Below are 14,995 nucleotides of genomic sequence, written 5' to 3'. Positions count from 1 at the left end.
TTTCTCAGTGGAGACCAAGTGCAGGTGCTTTCGAGAAGCAGCAGTCAAGGTTCTACGTGGTCGCCGCAGACAATTAATCAGGGGTTGCAACTGAAGTTTGCTTGCGGAAAGTCGGGCTACAGAGCTTTGATACAGCTTGGGTATCCACTGCCGACAGATAGAACTTTGAATCGCCGCCTCCAGGGGTTGAAATTCTCGCCGGGAATTTTGAATGATGTTGTTGAACTCCTCAGGATCAAAGCGCAATGCATGGAAGACATTGAAAGAGACTTTGTTTTGTTCCTTGACGAAATGGAGATAGCACAATGGTTTCAGCTTGACCGTGCTGAAGACACTGTGTTCGGAAGTGTGACGCTTCCATCTAAGCGAGATAATCCCGCTAGTCATGCACTGGTGTTCATAGTAGGAGGTCTCAACAGCCGATGTAAATACGTGATCGCACACCATTTTACTGGGAGCCACGTCGACGGCACAACTCTCAAGGTCTGGGTTCTCGAATTTGTCCGCCTGTGTGCAGATATTTCGCTCAGAGTCCGAGTAGTAACGCCGGATATTGGCGCATCAAACTGAGCGATGTGGCGCGATCTCGGGTTTTCCAGCCATCGGAACTCCAAGACTACGTGCGCTATACACATCCGTCATTCAGTGAAATGGAGTTAGTTTTCAATGCAGACGCTGCCCATGCACTCAAGAATATAAAGGGTCAGCTTCTAAATTCTATGGCGTTCACATGAAGTGATGCAACCGTCAGCGAGCACAACCTGCCTTCACAGGATGTGAAACTAGAGCGCGTACGTGCTGTCCTAGAGTTCAACAAAGAAAGGGAGCTGAAGCTCGCGTCGAAGCTTTCTGAAGCTCATGCTTATTTCACAAAGGTGAAAGTGGGACTTGCAGTGCAATTTTTCAGAGAGACATCCGCTGCAATCCGGTACGTGGTGAAAGAAAAAATACTGGAGCAAGAAGCCGAAACCACAGCATGGTTTTTAGAACTTGTATCGAAGTGGTATGCTCTGATGTCATCGCGCTACCCCTCCGTTTCTCTTAGTCTTCAAGGCATAGAGAAGCATTATGAAGCTGTCTGTACTAGCAAGCTGGCCATCAATACTTTTCAAGGCATAATAATGGGCAGCACCTTGCAGGGGAAGCCATCACAAGCAGGCCTTCTAATCACCACTACTGGTGCTCCACGACATTCTTTTGAGCTCTGAAGGTTACACTTTCTTTCTCACTGGCAGAATACTACAAGACTGCCTGGAAAACCTTTTCTCTGTTGTTCGCCTGAAGAAGCCGGTTCCAGATGCTTTGGCCATGAAATATGCTCTCAAACTTGTTGCATTAGCCAATCTTTGCACACGCCGAAGACAACCAGGTATGCTGTCGATGATTCGGAGTATCTGGTCGTTCTACTGAGACATGGCAAGCGTGAACAAGCTAAGCCAGACCCATCTGAAATTGATGACTCCGAGATACTCTTCACTGAAGAGCTGACACCTACAGAATGTAGCACCCTCTTTCATATTGCCGGATTCCCCGTGAAATGCATTATCGAAGAGATAAGCAGTGCAAAGCTGCTCTGCTAAGTTTGACAGACAGTCAGCATTCTTACCTGACAAGGCTAAAGGAATACATCCGGAACGGCGACAACCTACATTACTCCAGTGCTCAAGTAATGAGTATGCTAAAGTCGTGCGAGGAACTATTCAAGAGGATCACGGAATGGACCGAAAGCCTTCTTACTGTACAATCTCATTTACAGGCTGTTGTGACGTACTTGAGCAAAATGGTAAAGTTCAACGTGAGGGCTTGCTAAGTACACGTTGCAACTGTTCAGAAGCTTCTCATCTCCACCTATGCCCGAATGAGGTTGCGCATTCACCTGCGTCAGCTTGAAAAAAAAAAAAGAAGTCAACGGCCGCGGAAGCAAAACGTGTGCTGGAGTCAACTTACAGTGGCACCACAATCTTGATTGTGTGCACAGTGTGTACTTTTTTTAACTTTTTTATAGTATTTTCATTTTTTTTTCGTATATTGTTCTAATAAACTCATGGAGTGGTGTCGCAAAGCTTTTTATCACTACACCTTATTTTTTTGCATTCTTTCAATGATTTCTACATACGTGGTTTGCTATAATGAAAAATAAATATTCAGTTAACGCGACGCGAACTCTTTGCCCAAGTAAGCTCAATAGGCTGGAATTGTTTGTTTGATTAGAAGTTTTTAACGGCTGCGCTTCCGCCGCGGTGGCTCAGTGGCTATGGTGCTCGGCTGCTGGCCCGAAAGACGCGGGTTCGATCCCGGCCGCGGCGGCTGAATTTCTTTGGAGGAGAAATTCGAGGCCCGTGTACTGTGCGATGTCAGTGCACGTTAAAGAACCCCAGGTGGTCGAAATTTCCGGAGCCCTCCACTACGGCGTCTCTCATAGCCTTAGTCGCTTTGGGACGTTAAACCCCATAAACCAACCAACCATCCAGCAAACTTTTTTTTTTTTGGCAGGTTAAGAAAATGCTGTTCAACGCCGTCCCACTGCAGTGGCTCAGTGGTTAAGGCGCTCGAGTACAAAACCGGAGTACCCGGGTTCGAACCCGACTGCAGCGGCAACGTTTCGATGGAGGCAAAACGCAAAATGCGGCCGTGTGCTGTGCATTAACAACGAACATTGAATATCCCCAGGTGGTCGAAATTATTCCGAAGCCCTTCACTACGCCACTTCTCTCTTTCCCTACTGTACTGCTCAGCCCACGGCGCGGTTGAGGCGTACACCTAAAAGAGAGCGACAGTTATCGCTCCGTTCGTTTCCTATCACTACAGCTGTTATTTTTGAGGCCAGATAAAATGACAGGTTTCGCAAATTATCGTAAAATATTGGATGTCGCAATACGTTCCGAATACCGCAATTTAGCATCGTTTCTGTGTGTGCTTCCGAAGAATAATTGCCTTCTAATAGGCAGCCACTGAGGTTCTTGACTTCGCCAAAAGTATGACATTTTATCATTTGCGCGATCCACCTTCTATTCATAATGATACATGTCGCTCCGTGAGCAAAACAGCTTGCTTTCAAGGAAGCGCGTTCGGCCCCAGTGCGCACTCCCGAAGCGCGACGAAAGAAGTGGGCACAATTATGCCGGGCTCCGTAGCAGACGACGCGGTTGTTCCCACCCTCCACGAAGCGGCGGAGAGGGCACGCGCATTGAGGCTAGGTGGCTTTGATTGAGGCACCCTACTGAGGCTGCGCCGGCGACGCGCCGTGCGCGGGTTTCCGCCAGTGTGTCCGGCCGGTCCGGCGCTTGGGCGAGTTCCGGTTGTGGTCGGGCGTGTCGTTTGCGCAGAACGTCCTTCTTCGGGCACACCGCCTGTCGTGAAATTTACAAAGCAGTCCCAGTCGCGGCTCAGTGCCTCTACTAGCTCCGTTGGGACGTTTCGCACTGTCCACTAGGACGAAGTGATTTTGCGCAGTTTGCTTGGTGGTACAGCCTTTGTCAGAAGTAAAGAGCCCAGGGGATTTGCTTCAAAGTGGTGTAGGGTTGCTTCGCTAGCATTAATGAAAGTCCTGTAATTTTTAAAGGAGGCAGCACCAGAAACCTTCTTAAGTTCAGGGGATTTGCAACGCTGGGGATGCATGACTAGCCACAAAGTGTGGCTCGCAAGCAAACCCCCTGGGCTGCAAACTTTTGACAAAGGGTGTACCTCGCACGACGGAAATTTGTGCCCGCGCTGCTTGTGCATCGTCTGCGGCGTACTTTCCACGGCGAGTACCACCACCTATGGCAAGAGCTGCGCCACTCCGACCCGTAATACCACTTCAAGTACAGATATACATTCATACGTGCGCGTTTTATTGACCAAATATGTGGGAGTAATACAATGAGAGCTAAGCGAAAAAGGCATTACATCTTGAGTCAATCTCGCACTGTAGATTTGAAGTAGTGAGTTAATCGTTGTATAATGCAGAGCGAAAAAGTGGTCGGATGCTGCAGTTCATCACCATGTGTTCATAATCTGCTTACAGAATGACCAAAGCATCGTTTGACAAGTTGCTGCAGTTGGTCTGCTGCAGAATTCTTCATGCATCTGCCCACAAGAGGCCCATAACCTGCAGAGAGGCTGGCAGTTACCTTGCGGTAAATAATTTACATTAACTGTGTCATTCATAAAAAAATAAAGCAACCTATGATTTTGCTCTCTTCACAAATTATTTCCTTCACATTTCTTATGTACCGTGCAAAAAATTGCAATCTGTTATATGAATTCGTTGTGCAGTGAGGCTGAAAGAAGATGCAGCTCAGGAATTGCTCTTGGGTGCAAGTCACCTGTCCTCGTATTTGCTTGCGGTTGTATAATGCAACAATGGAGCCCTGAATGGTTGTTAGTAGCCATGTCAAATTAATTTATCTTGATTTGAAGCCATTAAAGCATCAAGTGCGCACTATCCGATGCAACAATTACAACTGCCGCACGCGAAGCCTCGTCGTATTTCCATTAAATTCTCAGTGCTGTTTTCTGTTTGCAGGTTCCTCGCTATAGGCGGGTCGATGCAGGACATAGCTATGAGCTACCGAACGCATGCGTCCATGCACATTGCAAGGCATCCTCAAAGAGACGTTGACAGCATTGTGGGACTGACTGCTGTTGTGATTGTACTTCTGGGTACGTGGGCTCGATCAAGCAGCAACCGTGAAAAGTCGACAAGGCCGACAACCTCGCGACGGCGGCGGTGAGGTGTAGTGCTTGTGATGCCCCCCCCCTCCTAGCATTAGTGGATTAGTGCAGCGAACTTCCTTGAGCGGAGGTGACCACGGCAGCGGCGGCGAAGGCCAGAGATGCGCAGGGGCCATTGACAGCGGCAAACCACAGCGGACGCGAAGGCGACGTGGCGGCGCCAGTCAGGCCGAGTGTATACCCTCGGGTCGCCGAAGGACGGAGGGGCGCCACGCACAGTCACGCTGGCTGTTAATTGAAGACGGCTGTGTCCCCGACAGAGGTCTCGTGTTCTGGACATCCGGCGGGGAAGCACGTTCGTTCACCTGCTGGCCGACTGCGGGAGATTCATATCCAGCCGTGTCGGAATAGTCAGCATCTCCCCCTTCCCATCGACCGAGCTGCGAGAGAGGGGAACAGCCTGCACCGCCCCTGCCGTGGGTGGTAACACCAGCGTCCACTTCGGTCCATCCGATTGGACAGTGCTCTTCGAACTTTATTCCCCAGCCAGGGATCTGGTGAATCCGAACCCTATTTAACTCGGCTGTGAGTGTGGCTGAGAGAAGCCTGCTAACTCCTGTCGACTCCGGTTGACGAAGAAATTCCCTTCCACTGAGAGTCATTCTCAGTCGCTCTTTGTAAATAATGTAAATAACTGTATAAAGTTTTCGTTGCCTTCCTCTTAACCCAGTCTCCCATCCTCCTCGTCCCATCACCGGTCCGGCCATGCTACCCGGGTCGCAACACTGCCCCTCCAGCCATCAGGGAGAATTTTCCCTCAAAATGGAACTGTCCCAGCTGCGTGGGGAGAATCGACGGCAAAAATTTTGCCATAACATGCCCAGAGGACAGTGGCTGCGATTTTTATAACTATGAAGGATTTTATTCTCTATTAATGTTGGGAGCTGCAGATGTCGACGACTACCGCTGCATTATGGTTGACAATAGGGCGCAAGGCCGAGTGTCTGACGGCTATTTCTTCGGGAACAGCACGGTAAAAACTCGCGTAGATGCTGGATCGCTGATTGTCCTCTCTGGTGCATCTATGTGGTCAATTTGTTTCGTGGGTGATGCTGCCTTTTCCTTGAGAACGCATCTCATGAGGCCTTATCCTGGTCGCGGCCTCAATGCAAAGAAGGTGTTAAACTACCGACTATCAAGGGCACGTCGCTGTGTCGAAAGTGGTAGTTTCCCGGTGGCGGTGTTTTTTGGGCACGTGTAGCAGGGACCTTGATTTGCTTGACAATATGGTGAAAGCAGCAGTGTGCCTGCACAAATTTCTACTCCTTGGTGCTGCATATCTTGCCCTCGTAACTATGGAGAGCGCCAGTGACGATTCTATACAGGACGGAAGCTGGAGACAGTGTGTTGTGCAGACAAACACTTTAAGCTCGCGCACCACCAACCGCACAGCTCCTGCTGCCATGGCGATGAGAAGTGAGTTCGCAGAGTATTTTATGTCTGCAGAGAGTTCCTTGCCTTGGCTGATGAAAGTAATTGCCCGGAGCTAATTTACATACTGTATCTTCCAACGCCATGTAAGAGTAATTATATTTTGCAATTTCTTTTGTGTCTACGCTGAATTCATTTACTTAAATTCCGTGTTAACAGAAAAAGGCCAGTATTTGGTCAGTATATGCGTTACGCGCTCCTTTCGTTCAGCACAGAGTGGAACCAGGGGATGACAACGAAGTTTTTCGAACTAAACTTGCATTTACGTTTCTGTCTCACGGTCCGACATTTGATTTCGATATTTTCCCTTTTTTGTTATGACTCCACGACCTCCTTCTGCAAGGATAGTTCTTATAAGACCTTTTGTGTGTTAATTAATGCTGCATGAGGTGCACATTCTAAAAAAGGAGGCCAAGAAAAACTGTGGGCCATTTTTGACTGCACAAGGAACATTATACATTTTGCCGAAAAAAAACCTGAAAATTCTTATGTATAAAATAATATTCGCCGAAAAAATCACAAGTTGCATTCCGAAATAAACACCGATATCCCACAGCTCCATCACTGAAGCGGAGAAAGTGGCTATCGCACTCTCTATCCAAGAGAGAAAAAAAAATTAAGGGAACCGCTGAAAATCTTAACATGTTTCCCAACTGCATGCAGGAATTTCCAAAGAGGAAGGATTGGTAAGAACGCACGCCGCATCCTGACCAAACTGAAAGGAGACCACACAGAATTTGCCCAAACAATACATGAAGGGATTACAGGGAGTCTACATGCGGATAGAGCGGCCCTAGGATACGCAAACTACCGGCCCTCAAAGCATCCGCGGTAGAGGACCTAATGTCCATCGATTCCAACTACTGCATATTAAATTACTATAAAGGGAATCATAAGATCTACCCACCACCCCACAGAAAACTAGACTAAAGACACCACCGAAATGCGTAGGCTACAGGCAGGTACCTTCGTAAACTACGTAAGCTACACAAGATACACCCCATGGCTTTTAGGGACATATGCCCACGGTGCGGGTCAGCATTAACCCTGTACCACATAACATGGGAGTGTACACCACACAACATATAGAACCTCACATAACCGATCCAAACAGGGACCAGTGGGAGGCACTGCTGGACAGCTCAGATCTAGATGACTAGATCCTCCTGGTCAGAAGAGCCAACAGGCTTGCGGAAGCCGGCGGAACCCTGAAATAGGGGCCCCAACTGTCGATAAGTCTCACATGAGGCCAGAACAATAACTGCTAATTCATTAAAGTTTATTCACTCGCTCACTAAAAAAGTCTGCCGAATTTTGAAAAATAAAAGCCGAAAAGTCCAGCCCGCACCTACAACTGACCAGCGCTTCTTCATTTTAGTTTTGTCAGCTGCTGTACTTCCAGAGAAGTACATATGTCGCTGTAATAGAAAGGATTGCGGGAACACTAAGTGGCCATGGTGTTTTTTCATTTTTTGCGTTGCTACTTGCTAATGGTGACGAATAAAAAGAATGAGAAGTCTGGATTTTGACTGGTAGCTATTACAACCGCGACTTTCTTTGGCTTCACAAAATAAAGTAGTTAGGTTAAATAAATTTGCGTACCGGAGGTGTTTTTGCGGAGGGGGGCCGCCGGCGTCACAGCGACACGAGCGCCATAAAGGGCGTCACTGCTGCGCGCGCGCGGGGGAGACCGTTTGAGCGCCGCTGAAGTTCGGGCGCGGCGCTCCGCTCTTCGCCAGCGGGGTGAGGCCTCGTGGGGAGGAACGTTCTCCCGCATCTCGTCCCGTCCGGCCGCGGGGTATCCCCAGCCCTAGCGTGGGCGAACATTCGCTCGTAACATTGCTGGAGAGTCGGATGACCTCGATTTTGTTGCTAGCTGGCGTTACTGTTGTAGCAATAAATGCCTTGTTTGTGTCAGCCAGTGTATCGTTCCTTTGTCCCCTCGGAGCAAGGCTCGCCGTGGTCGGCGTGCGCTCGGTAGCGTACGCGATCACGGGGTGGGGTCCGGCGGTTTTTAAATGTGTCAGCCGCGGTTAAGCGGGGAAAACGTATTATCCCCCCTATTACAACCTCATAAGTAGAGGCCGGATTTTTAGGCACTAAAAAGCATGTTTTAGGCGCCATAAATAGGCGGTTAAAATTGCATTTTAGGCACCTAATGGAGAAATATAGGCACTATAAACTTTATCAAAAGTGCACACAGTTCCAAACTTCTGCGCGCAATATGTGCTATAAAATAAAACAAAAACACATCAGGAATGATTTGGGACCTTAAGCAAGGTGCGAACATTAGAAGCCCCTTTTTTTAGGGCTGTGGCGCAATTTTCCTACAATAAACATGCCTCAGCAGAGCAAAAGGGACGGTTACCAGCCCTTTTAAAACACTTTGATATACCTCGAAACAAACAATTCGCTTGTCGTGTACAAAAGTAGAAACAATGAACACCTTAACAGGAGGCCATGTATTTATAAATTGATAGAAACTGTCAGTTCAAAGCATCTGACAAATGAGTTCAGTCTTCGCTCACACAGGAATTGAACTTATTTATTGCAGGCATACACGATGCTTCAACATTAATCAATATGTTGTCATTTGTGTAAACAGTGTTTTATAGTTTGTGGCTTCACGTGTCTCGAGCCGCGCTACTATCAAATGGCGCTTGCCATTAGAAGGGTCTGGAAACCATAAATGCGAGATGCTAAAAAATGTTACACACAGTGCTGCTTGATGTGGAATATGTCGAAAAGAATCATAGTTCTGCACGGGCCTACGTACATCGACGAAGATCCATGGTAAAATAAACATCATCCATCTAGAAATCACCGTTAAAGCTATGGAAGCAGTAGCAGACAAGCACCATCTCCAGGTTGATGGACTCAAATTTATGCCTCTTATCAGTAAGAACAAGCTTGTATGCTGAAAAGGAACGCTTAACATCAACGGATGTTACAGGAGCGTGCTTGTACTTAGGAACATTTGATGGCTTTACACTGTTCGGTATCATAGAATGTTCACCGGTAAGTACTCCTGAAATTTGCTTGAGGACTGAGAACCCCTCGTTTTTGTCCAAGACTGAGTGCAAAAAATAAGGCAAGTTACCCAGGTGGAAATTTTAATTAGTTTATTTGTTTATTGTAATACCCACAGCGCCACAAGTGGCATTACAGTGGGGGGAATAACACATCATACAAACGAAAAAAAAGGTAACAAAATGCAGCACATACAATGCAACCATGATGCAAAATTAATACAGCCTAAAACTGTTAAACTGTTTCCAGCGGGTTTGTGGTACATTTTACAGTTGGTTTCAATTGGAACCAACTGGGAATTATTTGGACGAACCTATAACTTACTCCGTATACTTTCCGAAATGTGGTGCCATCTCGTCAACTACCACTTTAACAGCCAAAGTCGTCAACAAGCTGCCGCGATAAAATGGCAGAAATTAGGAAAAAGGTTGCTTCGATATTTTCGGCTGACGTGGTTGGTATTGTGTACACAGCCGACGTTGGTGCAGTGTTCACCACAGCCAACTGACGAGGTCATCTAATGTTGCCACGTGTGTGTTCTACTCAAAACCGAAATGGATTCGAAAGCAAACAGAATCTGGAAGCAAAACCACAGCGTATTTCAGGCCCCTTTTCTGTAAAATAGGGCATTTTTAGGCATCGACGTCGGAAATAGGCATTTATAGGCACTGACACCCAAAATAAGCATTTATAGGCACTATAAAAAGAGTGTTAAACATATTGTCAACACCTAATTCGTGCTCATATGTAAAAATGGTGCGCCTACGAAGCGTTGAAAAAAATAGGCATTTGCCTAAAATCCGGTCTCTACTCATAAGGTTAAATAAACTTTATTTTTACTGCTCTGTCACTTTCCTTGGTATTGCCGCCGCGGTTGCTCAGTGATTACGGTGCTCAGCTGCTTACCCGAAAGACACGGATTCGGTCCTGGGCCCTGGCCATAGCGGTCGAATTTCGATGTAGGCAAAATTCTAGAGGCCGGTGTACTGTGCGATGTCAGTGCACGTTAAAAAAACCCCACGTGTCTGAAATTTCCGACGCCCTTCACTACGGCGTCCCCATAGCCTGAGTCACTTTGGAACGTTAAAACCCCATAAACCCAATCTTTCTTTACTATTACCTCATAGACGCATGCCACACTTTCGTACATTAAAATGGCACTTAGCTTATATAATGTAAACAACGAAATCGACTCTCGCAGTTTTTTTTTCGAATACAGTTATATTTGAACACAACCCAATACTACGCAATGTATGTATTCGAACACAATTTAATGATGTTTAGGGGAATCCCCCAAGGTGGAGTAAATTTGTAATAAGGGAGTAATTACTCATTGGCATCCACCCAAGCGCAGCCACACGGCTACAGAGGAAAGCTATACAGCTTTCTCAGAAACTTCGTAGTTAAAGAAAAATTCGTCCTGGTCCGGGGTTCGAACCCGGGATCACCGCTTCACCGGAGCAGTCGCTCTACCAACTGAGCTAACCGGGACGGCAAGCTTATGGTAGGGCGAGAACGAATTGATCAATAACTCGAAGTGGGAACAGTGTTGGTCAGATGTTTAGGGGAATTCGCTCTCGCCCTACCATAAGCTCAGTTGGTAGATCGACTGCTCCGGTGAAGCGGTGGTCCCGGGTTCGAACCCCGGACCAGGACGAATTTTTCTTTAACTACGAAGTTTCTGAGAAAGCTGTATAGCTTTCCTTTGTAGCCGTGTGGCTGCGCTTGGGTGGATGCCAATGAGTAATTACTCCCTTATTACAATTTAATGAATTGCAACAAAAATGATTACAGATTATACACAAATAAAAACAAGCCTATTAATGAAACATTAAACTGAGAATAATAATAATAAAAAATAAAAGTGTATACACGCGTCATAATTTCATAGCTAAAAACAATACGGAAAGCTGTTCTAAGTCAGTCAACCTCACCTTTTTTGGAGAAAACCGATGATGACATTTTTTAATGCGACTGAAAATTGACCATTCTTTTTTTTTGAAATTTTTGAATTCCGGAAGGTTTCAAGACATCACTAAAAAACATACTCGGCTAAAAGCACAATTTTATCAGACAAAGTAAAAAGGACAGATGAAGAGCAAGGAAAATTTTCAGCCTCAAGTTTTTACTGTCTTATCTCGTGGTCCTGAAATAGGCCCATTTTGTAATGCATAACTTTTTGAACAATGTTTGCGATTTTTTCGCTGCAAAATTCTAATTTTGTGATTTATGGTTTATGGAGGTTTAACGTACCAAAGTGACTCAGGCTATGAAGGCGCCATAGTGAAGGGCTGCAGAAATTTCGACCACCTAGGGTTTTTTAACGTACATTTGCATCGCACAGTACACAGGCCTCAAAAATTTCGCCTCTATAGAAATTCGACCGCCGCGGCCGGGATCGAACTCCGTAGTTCGGGTCAGCAGCCAAGCGCCATAACCACGGAGCAATAGCGGTGGCAAGAAGCTCGATTGCAATAATTCGAACAGAAGAGTGTGGGTATAAATATTCAAGAAGGTTCAGGTACAACAAAATTTTTCGCTTCGTTCTGCACGGATCTAAATTTACAATTTTGCGAAATCGTGAAACCGGCGTTTCACATCTCTTGTGGCATACGGTTACTAAGGTGCATTCCTTTGTATCTTCACATCTGCCCATCAAATATAAAAATTTCTTTGCAAAACAGAAAATGGTCCTGGGACCTCGATTACAGTCCTGTGAACGCACTGAGTATGTATAACGAGTTTGCCGGATAAAATGACAATCATATGCATGTATATTGGTAGGCACTGTTATTCCATGGCAGTAGATAGCATCGTGTTTCAACACTTGTTTTACCAATATTTATTGACCGAGGTGCTACCAACTTTAGAGAAGCGTCGCTTCATTTAGCAGAGTTGTTGCAGTTGAGTTAGTTGAGCTCTGCCCAATAATGTGAACCATTATCGCCGAGGGCGTCACAAACACGATGTGAGGACGATAAACTGCGAGAGGAGTTGGGCGAGCCCGCAGAGCACCCGCGCAAAGCCGGCAGCTCACAAGATACGACACAACATTGTAGCTGTCTTGCGGAGCTTTCACCCTCTAGGACGCATGCAGGGATGGAGCGGATAATATTTCGAGCATGTATGTGACGAAGCACATTTATTGTCGGCGGGCGGTTGATCTATTGTGAATGACCGTGGCATTCTGCAAGAGGGGGGTATTCGCGTGTCGCCACGAGTGCTATTTTGTTGTCCAGCTTGTAGATTCAGCAGTGCAGGCCGGAGCAGTGGGCTATAATCACTATAGACAGACCGGCGGCCTTTCCCAGTGCTCCACAGACAGCAAAATGACGGCCGTTGTGACGTCGGTGAATACTCCCTATTAGCAAAAACCGAGGACGTTAATGTTTCACGGAGACAAGGAAAGTTGTTAATTTCAGGGTGATGTAGGAGCGGTACGCTCTTAATATTGTTCCAGCTAGTAAATGGAAATTTTAATAAAAGGCTCGATAAAACAAGTGGAACCACGTTCCAGCTGTAGGAGCAATTAAATATGTGAAACATTGCTCACGTTAAATTAAGTTTATGCGGAAGTGTTCCACAGACGTGCATCTGTAACACCGTCCCGGCTGTATTCTGAAGATTATTATGTAGAACCGCGCTGTAGGTATAGGACTCAGCTAGCTCAGCCGTTGAAAGCAGATCGCTTAGAAATTAGCAGCCGTGCTGTTCGTGTCTGTCTCTGTCTTTCGTCTCCTGCTGCGCTACAGTTTTTTCACCGTGCTTACCTGCATCTCCGCCTAACAAAAAGTAGCTCTGCAAAATTTAAACCGACATCGGCAAGCATCTCCATACAGAACTCGCCACGACGTACATTCCTATTTGCCAACAGCATTGCACGACGCTGCAGAGAAGGAAACCGCGGAGCGTAACGAAGGTTCGAACCATTGCGTCACACCTCCGTCCAAGGCCATGCCCCGCTGGAAACTCCTGGATACAGAACCTGACACCTCATTCTACCGCTGCCTGTCTACCACAGTTCCCGCTTCCAAGAGGCTCGGATGAAGGCGTTGTTCAAGAAGGACTGAATTTGAAAATTAGTCAGAGACGTGGATATGTGGGGGTCGATGTGCTTGAGAAGCGTCGGCGAGAAGTTACAGGGCAAGGCGTCAGAGATGCCCGATGCTTATACTGCGTCAAGTGCAACGGTTTCGTCTGATAAGATGGGACCCAAATTTCTGTACCTTGGAAGTGTCGTTTCTACAAAAAAAAAAAAAGGCGTACCAGTGCTCTTTTAATACATACTGCGCAGGGGTTTCCAGTCATATTGTCACGTAGTGGTGACGGCAGTCCGGTAGTCAGTAAGGCACCAAAAAGCTTTCAAAAAGCACCATATTGGGCTGATTTGCGCCAATAAACAACTGAAAAAAATCGGCGGCGGCTATTGCAGCAAGCATGCTCGGCGGTCGTCGATGAACAGAATTCAGTTCAAGTACAGTCGGGGACAAAAGTCTCCGGACCACGTGATCCGCAAACGAAGTGGATAGCTCTATTAATAGCCGGCGGCTGAAGTTTACACTTGTGGAGGTAAAAGTTAAAAAAACTGCTCTTTCACCTCCACATCTGTGGTCTCTAGCCGGCTACTAATAATAAAGCTATGTGCTTCGTTTGCGCAGCACATAGTCCAGAGACTTTTGTCCCCGACTATGCCTTTATTGTGGGGATGGTTCGAGGCCGCAGAGGGTTAGGAGTAGGGGATTAATAGTGGCCGCCTCGCATAAGAAGCGCCACAACGCGTCCAGCATCTATGTCACCCGCGCGGCAGAATCCAGGCTTCCTTAGTCAATATCCAAGTTGGACGGTGATGACGACGGCTACTCTCCAGGCCTGGGCAGTCCCAAACGAGGTGACGTATCGTTGGGCTCTAAAGCCGCACATGTCTGTTTGATGTCGTGCGCGGTGCTTTCTGTGCCTTCTCGGTGGACCAATAAGGCACCTGAGGGCTAAGGTGCAGTCTGTCAGTGTGTGAATTTGATATCCCGTCCATGGTCTTCGTTGCTGCAGCTTGAAGAGAAGAAAGCGTGTCACGGTAGCTCGGCGACCGGGATACGAGGTCAGTATCGTCAGCGTATCGATACAAGCTTACAGGCACAGCACTTGCAAGGTAATTCACGCAGATGTTAAATTACTAGAGACTTATTATGGATCGTTGAGGAACGCCAGCTTTGATTGGCAAAAAACCGCTCCTGGCAAAAACCGCGCCGCGGAGCTCCGCGTAACCTTCGAGGTGGCATTCCCGTCGCTGCTTCCGCTTACCCCATGAGGGAAGACTTCCCTCCTCGCTCAGCCGGCGCTGTCTTGACGCACGGTGTTGATGGTCGGCCGCGTCGAAACGAAGGGGGGAAACAGGTTTTCCACAACATTTACAATAAGAACAATCAGACTCATGCAACAAAAGCTGATAATTACGAACAACCTTTTCACCGGGCTGCGGAAGGGCATAAGTTTAGTCTTGCCAGTGTTAACTTTACGAGGTTGTGGGAGAATCCCGTCCATGGTCTTCGTTGCTGCAGCTTGAAGAGAAGAAAGCGTGCCACGGTAGCTCGGTGACCGGGATACGAGGTCAGTATCGCCAGCGTATCGATACAAGCTTACAGGCACAGCACATTCAAGGTAATTCACGCAGATGTTAAATTACAAGGGACTTATTATGGAGCGTTGAGGAACGCCAGCTTTGATTGGCAAAAAACCGCTCCTGGCTCGCTTAATCGCGACGTATTGCATTTTCTTGCTCTAAAGAATTAATTAAAAGCAAAAGAAATATTCCACGAAAGCT

Source organism: Amblyomma mixtum, chromosome 3, assembly GCF_055824585.1.
Source record: "Amblyomma mixtum isolate Tamu chromosome 3, ASM5582458v1, whole genome shotgun sequence".
Lineage (NCBI taxonomy): Eukaryota > Metazoa > Arthropoda > Arachnida > Ixodida > Ixodidae > Amblyomma > Amblyomma mixtum.
This window is presented reverse-complemented; position numbering follows the sequence as displayed.